Source organism: Orbicella faveolata, unplaced genomic scaffold, assembly GCF_042242905.1.
Source record: "Orbicella faveolata isolate gen_17 unplaced genomic scaffold, um_ofav_v1 contig_3, whole genome shotgun sequence".
Lineage (NCBI taxonomy): Eukaryota > Metazoa > Cnidaria > Anthozoa > Scleractinia > Merulinidae > Orbicella > Orbicella faveolata.
Genome location: NW_028301558.1, coordinates 306,818 through 315,137, shown reverse-complemented (window position 1 = coordinate 315,137; position 8,320 = coordinate 306,818). Strand labels below are relative to the sequence as shown.

The 8,320-nt window shown below is 36.1% G+C and overlaps 1 pseudogene; it reads left to right on the top strand.

Moving 5' to 3' along the window:
• The first annotated feature begins 768 nt into the window (after positions 1–768).
• Positions 769–2,028, top strand: LOC149105955 (uncharacterized; annotated as a pseudogene).
• Positions 2,029–8,320: the final 6,292 nt, after the last annotated feature.

Genomic DNA, 8,320 nt, shown 5'->3' with positions numbered 1-8,320 from the left:
ACTTTATTTCTTACGCGTAAGAAACACATTATCCACTCGACTTTCCCTAATCCTTCTCGCTGTATTATTTCTTACGCGTAAGAAACACATAATCCACTGGACTTTCCCTAATCGTTCTGACTTTATTTCTTACGCGTAAGAAACACATCATCCACTAGACTTTCCCTAATCGTTCTGACTTTATTTCTTACGCGTAAGAAACACATCATCCACTGGACTTTCCCTAATCGTTCCCACTTTATTTCTTGCGCGTAAGAAACACGTAATCCATCGGACTTTCCCTAATCCTTGTCGCTTTATTATTTCTTACCCGTAAGAAACACATAATCCACTAGACTTTCCCTAATCTTTCTCACTTTATTTTTTACGCGTAAGAAACACATCATCCACTGGACTTTCCCTAATCTTTCTCACTTTATTTGTTTCGCGTAAGAAACACATCATCCACTAGACTTTTCCTAATCGTTCTCACTTTATTTCTTACGTATAAGAAACACATCATGCACTAGAGTTTCTCTGATCGTTCTCACTTTATTTCTTACGCGTAAGAAACACATCATCCACTGGACTTTCCCTAATCGTTCCCACTTTATTCCTTGCGCGTAAGAAACACATCATCCACTGGACTTTCGCTAATCGTTCTCACTTTATTTCTTACGCGTAAGAAACACATCATCCACTGGACTTTCCCTAATCGTTCTCACTTTATTTCTTACGCGTAAGAAACAATATTATAAAACACGAATTTTTATCTAAACTAATAGTATAATGGCTTTTAGATCAAGTGAAATGTTACAACGAAATGAGTTTGTAAGATACCAGTTAGATGATGCAATCAGAGCACCAGCTAATGGTCAACACCAAGATCAAAATGGATACAAATTTACAATCAATGACAGATCAGCATTTTACGATTGGTATAATGCTTATTTTAAAAATTCAGTTTCAAGTACAAAAGCTCGCTGATGGAACAGCTTATGGTGGAGGTGATAGAATTACGGTCATCAATGGCTCACACTCTTTCATCAGTCATCTGATGATCAAATCTGCTGGTAAAATCGTATATGATACAGATAATCTCCACAAGGTCAATTTTGTTAAGAATCTATTGGAGTATTCTGATGATTTCAGCAGATCAGTTGGAAAAAACGGTCTTTGGTATTTGGATACTAGCCATCAGATTGCTAATGCTAATTAGAATGCAGGATTTGAAGCAAGACGAAGGTTAACAGTGGGAAATGCTGATGTCAATGTTATTATTCCTGTCAATAGATATTCATTCTTCGAAGTGTTAGAGATAAGATGCTTATACCAATGCAATTACAATTCAATATAACACTTCAGAATGATGATGAGCTAATTCAAAAAGCAGATGCTACCGATGATGGAAGAGTCGCCATTAATCGTTTGCTATTATGGGTGCCCAAATTAATTCCAAAAGATTGTCCATATGACAATTTTGTCAGCTCATTTTTGAAAGAAACTAAATGGTCCTATCTGAGATCGATGTATCAAATGTCCGCTCCAGCACAAGCAAGTGGTTTTTATCAGATATCAGCAAGTGTGGATTATGTTAAACATATATTTGTATATCTCCAAAGAAATAAAACAAATGTCGTGGCAGAAAATCCTTACTTATTTGATACTTATAAATTGAATGCCGCTGATGCTAATAGTTATCTGACGACATGTACATTAGAATATGGAAGTGGAATATGTTATCCAGAAACTGAGTATGATACAGAAACTAAGGTGAGAATTTTTAACGATTTGTCTTATGCTGCAAGAAGAAATGATTTTAATACTGGTACACAACTGAATCTTGCAAATTTTAATGGTCTTTATGGTATGATATATTTTGATTTAACAAACCAAACAGAAAAAGTTACAAGGGATCCCAAACAGTTAATTTTCAGATACAAAATAAATGCTGCTCCAGCAGCTGCATTCAACGTTGACGCAAATGTCTTTTACGAAGAGATGCTGGTTGTGATTAACAAAATTTGTAATAAGTTAGTTATTGTGTAAATAAATAGAATAGGAAATATAGAAGTTAGTTAGTTATTCCTCAATACGAGGATGTTTTTCAAAATACATATTTTATATAATCTATATAATATATGACGCAATTATTTAAAATAAGGGTGAAATTATCACCAAATCAGAAAAAAGAATCTTGCTAGTGCATTTCATAAGCGTGAAACCATTGTTCTCAGGCTTTCAAAAGATGCCCTAACTGGAAATAACGTTTTCTACGTTCCACAAAATGTGGTGAAACGATTGCACAAGAATAAACAGCTGAATAAAGGAATGGACATCAAACTGACTAAGACTAATATCAGAAACCAGGTTCGAGGTTGACAAGCATATTAAGTTTAGGTCGTACTTTTGCACCTACAAGAACAAAAACACTTGCATTATCTGCATTGGCCGGATTAGCTTCAGAAGGTGCTTCCCAAATTGTGAAGAAAATAACGGGAAGAGGCCAAACAGGTGGTGCCTTTATGATACCAAATAATAGTTTTAGTGATCTTGTGAATACTTATAACCATCTATTAACCAGAAAACAAGTTGGAGATCTGGCAAGAGTATTAGCAAGAGGTGATCCGAATGTTCTTCTGAAACTTTCCAATAAACAAATAGGTTCCGGACTAGGTATTTGTAAGAAATCCAAAATTGCAAGAGAAAGCGATTGATTGGGGAATTAAGAAAGCAACGACTGTTATTTGAAAAGTTGGATCTGAAGCAATTAATTAATTATCAACCAAAGTGAGACCAAATTACAAATATAAAACTGACAGAATGGATTTTGATGCTGACATGTACAAAGGAGGTGCAATTGATATCCACAAAGCGATTGGCAAAATAGCAAAACCAAAGGCTGGATGGACACCAGGAAAGTACAAATAAATGGGACCATATAATCCATTGAATAAGCAATTAGAATACAACCCAATCACCAGTGAGTTCTCAAATGGTACGTACAACCGTATAATAAGGTGGATGAAATAGCTGCTGATCACGATATTTGTTATGATATGGGAAAAACAAAGGTGATTGTGATTGGCAAATGGTTTCATCACTGGATGAAATACCATATGGTGAAATGCCAAAGAGGGGATCAACAGCACGATTCTTGATTGATCGATAAAAAACAGAAACTGGGTCTTGGGGTATCAAAAAACGGAAGAATCCGTCGAGTGAAGTGAACTGGCAAGAAAAATTAGCTGATGAATTACACAAACTAGTGAAACGTAACTTTACTCGACGGCGTGTAACAGTCAATTATATTGATGAAATATGGTGTTCTGATTTAGTTGAAATGCAGCTGTTCAGCAAGTGGAACAAGGGCTACAGATATCTTCTGATGGTTTTAGATGTGTTTAGTAAATACGGTTGGATTGTACCGTTGAAGGATAAAAAAGGTGAATCTGTAACTGAAGCATTCAAATCCATTATCAAAGAGGGAAGAAAACCTGAGTACTTATGGACTGATGAGGGTAAAGAGTATTATAACAAGCATTTGAAGGACTTGTTGGATAGGAATAATATAACACTGTATTCCACCGAGAATAAAGAAAAATCATCTGTTTGTGAAAGATGGAATGAAACAATAAAAACCAAAATGTGGAAGCAGTTTACTATTTAGGGTAATGCAGTAATCAGTATTTGGATATTCTACCCAAAATATTAGAACAGTATAATAACACCAAACACGGTTCAATAAAAATGACACCTGTTGAAGCTAGTTAGGAAAAAATGAAGGAATTGTATATTTTATTCTGTATAGTAATACAGAACCATCATCAAAACCAAAGTTTAAAATCGGTGATAAGGTTAGAATAAGCAAAGGCAAGAGAAAAGTATTCGACAAAGGATATACCCCTAATTGGACTGAGGAAGTATTTACAATTGATAAGATCCAATATGCGAATCCAATCACTTACAAATTAAAAGATCTCCACGGTGAAGAGATAAAGGCAGTTTTTATGACCCTGAGCTGTTAAAAGCCCAACAGGATATATTCAGAATTGAAAAACATCATAAGGAGAAATCATAAGAAGAAGCAAGCGTTAGTAAAGTGAAAGGGATACAGAGATGATTTCAACAGTTGGGTACCACTAAAGGATGTGCTGAAAATATAAACGTTAATCGAGTAATGTATATTAGCGACATTACTCGGTTGTGGTGAAAATAGTATAGCCTATATATACAGATAGATCGTCTATCAGATGTGTTATTTTTGCCATATCTGCTTTTGCTATTATGATAGCCAAAAATATTATTGTTTCTGGCTATATGCATATTTTATATAAAGCCATATATTCAAATGAATACTTGGAACCGTCTAACTTTGAAAAGGCATATTTATAGCCATATTTTTTCATCGCAAATCATTTTCACTGAACCAGCACTAGCATGAAGCTTTTTTCCAGCACTGGATAAACTTTTGAAAATCATAATCGTCCCATCGGAGCAGTTTATTGATTTGACTTTTTTCTTATTCAAATGATTATACTTCACAAAAGAATAATCTCGATTTTTTGCTGCTTTCTTACTATTCTCACTTTGTGATAATAATTGTAAATTACACAGTCTATTATCAGTTTTCACATCATTAATATGATCAATGACTTTATCACTCGGAATCAAGTTGAACCGTTGAGACATTCCCATATAAATCTGTGAACTAGCATTGAGTTTTGTTTGAATCCCAGCCCGCTGACAGAACAACGATTATATCCACAATGATTTAAGCTGCACCCAACTATTTTCATTGTTCTGGTATTAATAACCTTGCCAAGATTCGACGCGGCATATTTATTATACAAAGGATGAACCTCATATATTTCAATTTCATTTTTCATACTCATACTACCAATATATCAAAAACGTTTCTCTTTTATATAAAATTCAAAAGCTCTGTTTTGCCACTTGGTGAATAATTTGTTGATTTGCAGAGGCCTGAGATAGCCTAATTTATGCTGTTTCTGGCTAAAGGAGTTTTTTGATTTCCAGAGGGGTGGCAAGAGTACTTTTTGGTCATGACCCGACTTCGCGAAGTGTTTCTAGCAGAAGGATTTTTTTTGATTTCTAGAGGGTTGGGAGACATGAAATTTGCCAATGAGAGGGCTTAGGACAAAACATACCGTAAGAGGCCTGACTGAATGCATTTTTCGAGTTGAGGCCCGGCGAGGGTATTTTTTGGGTTTCTAGGGGAGTGGGTATGCCGTTTTTTTATATAATGTCCTAGTACCGCCATTTACTATACTACTTTTGGTTTTCAAAAAAATCGCCAGAAGAAAAACGTTTTGAAAACTTACTTATGAGCAGTCTGGCCGAAATATTAACTCACTTAGTGACTATAACTAGAAAGTTGCCGAGACCGGGCTAGGCACAGCGTAATTTTGACCAATTTTGGGTCGATTTCCAGGAATTTGGGCGATATTTCCCAGCCCTAAGGTCTCTAAGCTAATTCGAGAAGGCTTTGGTTTTCAGTGAAATGGCCAGAAGAAAAATTTTTGAACGCTTACTTATGAGCAGTCTGGCTGAGATATTAAGTCACTTAGTGACCATGACTAGAAAGTCGCCGAGACCGGACTACGCTGCAGCGAGGTTTTGACCAACTTTGAGTGGATTTCCAGGAACTTGGGCGATATTTCCCAGTCGTAGGGACTCTAAACTAATTCGAGAAGACTTTGGTTTTCAGTGAAATGGCCAAAAGAAAAATTTTTGAACGCTTACTCTTGAGCAGCCTGGCCGAAATATTAACTCACTTAGTGACTATCACTAGAAAGTCGCCGAGACTGGGCTAGGCGCAGCGCGATTTCAGTTGACCAACTTTGGGTGGATTTCCAGGAACTTGGGCGATATTTTCCAGTCGTAGGGACACTAAAATAATTCGAAAAGACTTTGGTTTCCACTGAAATGTCCAGAAGAAAAATCTATGAACGCTTACTTATGAGCAGTCTCGACGAAATGTTAACTCACTTAGTGACTATGACTAGTAAGTCGCAAATACCTGGCTACGCGCCGCGCGATTTTGACCAACTTTGGGTGGATTTCCAGGAACTTGGGCGATATTTCCCAGCCCTAGGGACTCTAAACTAATTCGAGAAGACTTTGGTTTTCAGTAAAATGTCCAGAAGAAAAATTTTTGAACGCTTACTTATAAGCAGTCTGGCCGAAATATTAACTCACTTAGTGACTATGACCAGAAAGTCGCCGAGACCGGGCTACGCGCAGCGTGATTTTGTTAAAGGGACCCTTGGGGAAATTAGCCGATCACCTCAATACTCTTTGTTTGGTTACTTCTCTTTTTATTTCCACTATTGATGACTTCATTACAATACTGACAACGTTCTCCTACTGCCACTCTTGACTGATTACAGCAATTACTACAACTCTGATGCGTAGGTTTGCCCGCGCTCGTTTATCTGGATCACACCCGTGCTGTCAATCAGCTGTCTAATACGTCAAATTCGGAAATCAACGCTGATGTCAGTACATGCGCAGTGTTCTACTAGCAAGAATTCGCAGAATTTACTTAGTGAAAAATCTTTTCATTTCTGAATTTCCACTATCAAGCATAGGGTGTATGATCCAAATAAATCAGCACGTTCAATATAACAATTATCAAGAATAAGTTTACAAATTAAAATCAAGGAAAAGTGCCAGGATCTCTAATAAAAGTTGTTGTTGAAAATTCTGTACGACTAAAGTGTTACAAGAAATAGGTATGCAAACTCCCAGCTTCGTGGGAGGGAGTTCCAGTTAAAGCCATCCATCTCATTAAGTGAACGTGCTCTTTTGGTACAAACATATCTTAACGAGGTGCCGCTGCTATTGTAAGGAATCTTTTCTTTATTTGGGTCGAAGTGTGAACGACAGTCCTCTACAAAAGTCCTTGGCACACCTGGATCAGACAGTACGAAAATGCGTTGACAAGGTATTTTGGGGACAATACCTAATCACATAATTAGAAGGGGGAACCCCCTTCCCCCCCGACAATGTTGTAAGCGGGCAATGACGACTTCATCACGATTAACAAAATTGATTTGGGCGGAAGGGGGCGAACTGATAAATTGCCCTGACAGATATTGCAAAAGTGGGAAGGTGTGCCAAGACTTTTGTCGGAGATTGTAGGAATAAAGTAATTAAACATCGCTATAAAACTCCCTGAACAGGTCAGTCAAAAGGGCAAGGTTTGACTAAAAAGTTGGACAGGAGACTAAAAATAAGTTAAGGAGTCTAATGCGACTAATTCCAAAAAGAGCGCTTCCAAAATCTAGATTTCAATTTTTGTTTTGTTTTCTCGATCGACACCCGCGAGTAAACAAACGATTTGCTGAACAACGCAGCTGGCCCGAAAACATGTAGTATAGCAACGGTGCCCGCAGAACATGAATGTACCAAGGTATTTTAACAGGTCTAACAAGAATCAGTTAACAAATTATTTAAGTAAATACTACATTAGAAATAGTTAGATTACAGGGCACTATTTCCAGCGTAACAACAGTCAAGTAATTTACACATACGAAGAACTAGTTCGTAGGAAACGCAGCACCTGCGTATACAACAACAACGATAAGAAAGGCAACATTTGATCAGCTAGTCAAGAAGCAAGTCCGTAATGTCAATGTATCCCAAACACCTAAAGTATTCCAATATTATATTTCGAATGACCCAACACCTATTTCTTAAAACATTACCATTACCTTTTTACCCATTATTACAACGAATAAATATGGTTAAGAATTGATATCTTGTTTGCATTTTATTGTTTTACATATTCTCCACCCTTAGATTGAGCTAGTCCCTAGCTCACAGTGAGTTAATAGAATGCAAGCAAGATAACATGACAACACCATAACAAAAAAAATGGAGGCATATATATATGTATATATATATTTATATATATATATATATATATATATATATATATATATATATATATATATATATATATATATATATATAAAGTTAAGATGCTTCGAGTCAACAGGGATGCCACGCGCCAGAAGGATCCAAAAGGATTCGTAGTCCAAACCTCGAGTAATGAAATTTGTAGGCAATTGTGGAAAACGAGGACGGACAACTTCGAGCGAAAAAAATATATATACAGTAAAAAGTCTAAGAAATCTAAAAAAAGTTTAAAAATTTAATAAAAATAAACGTTTCGGTCAAAGACCTTCATCAGTTGCAATGCAAGTGAATAATAAATTACAATAACCTTAAATAAGTTTACAGTATAAAAAATGACATAATATTACAAAGATGATTACATAACAGGGCGTGGTAACACATGAAAACGAAAAAA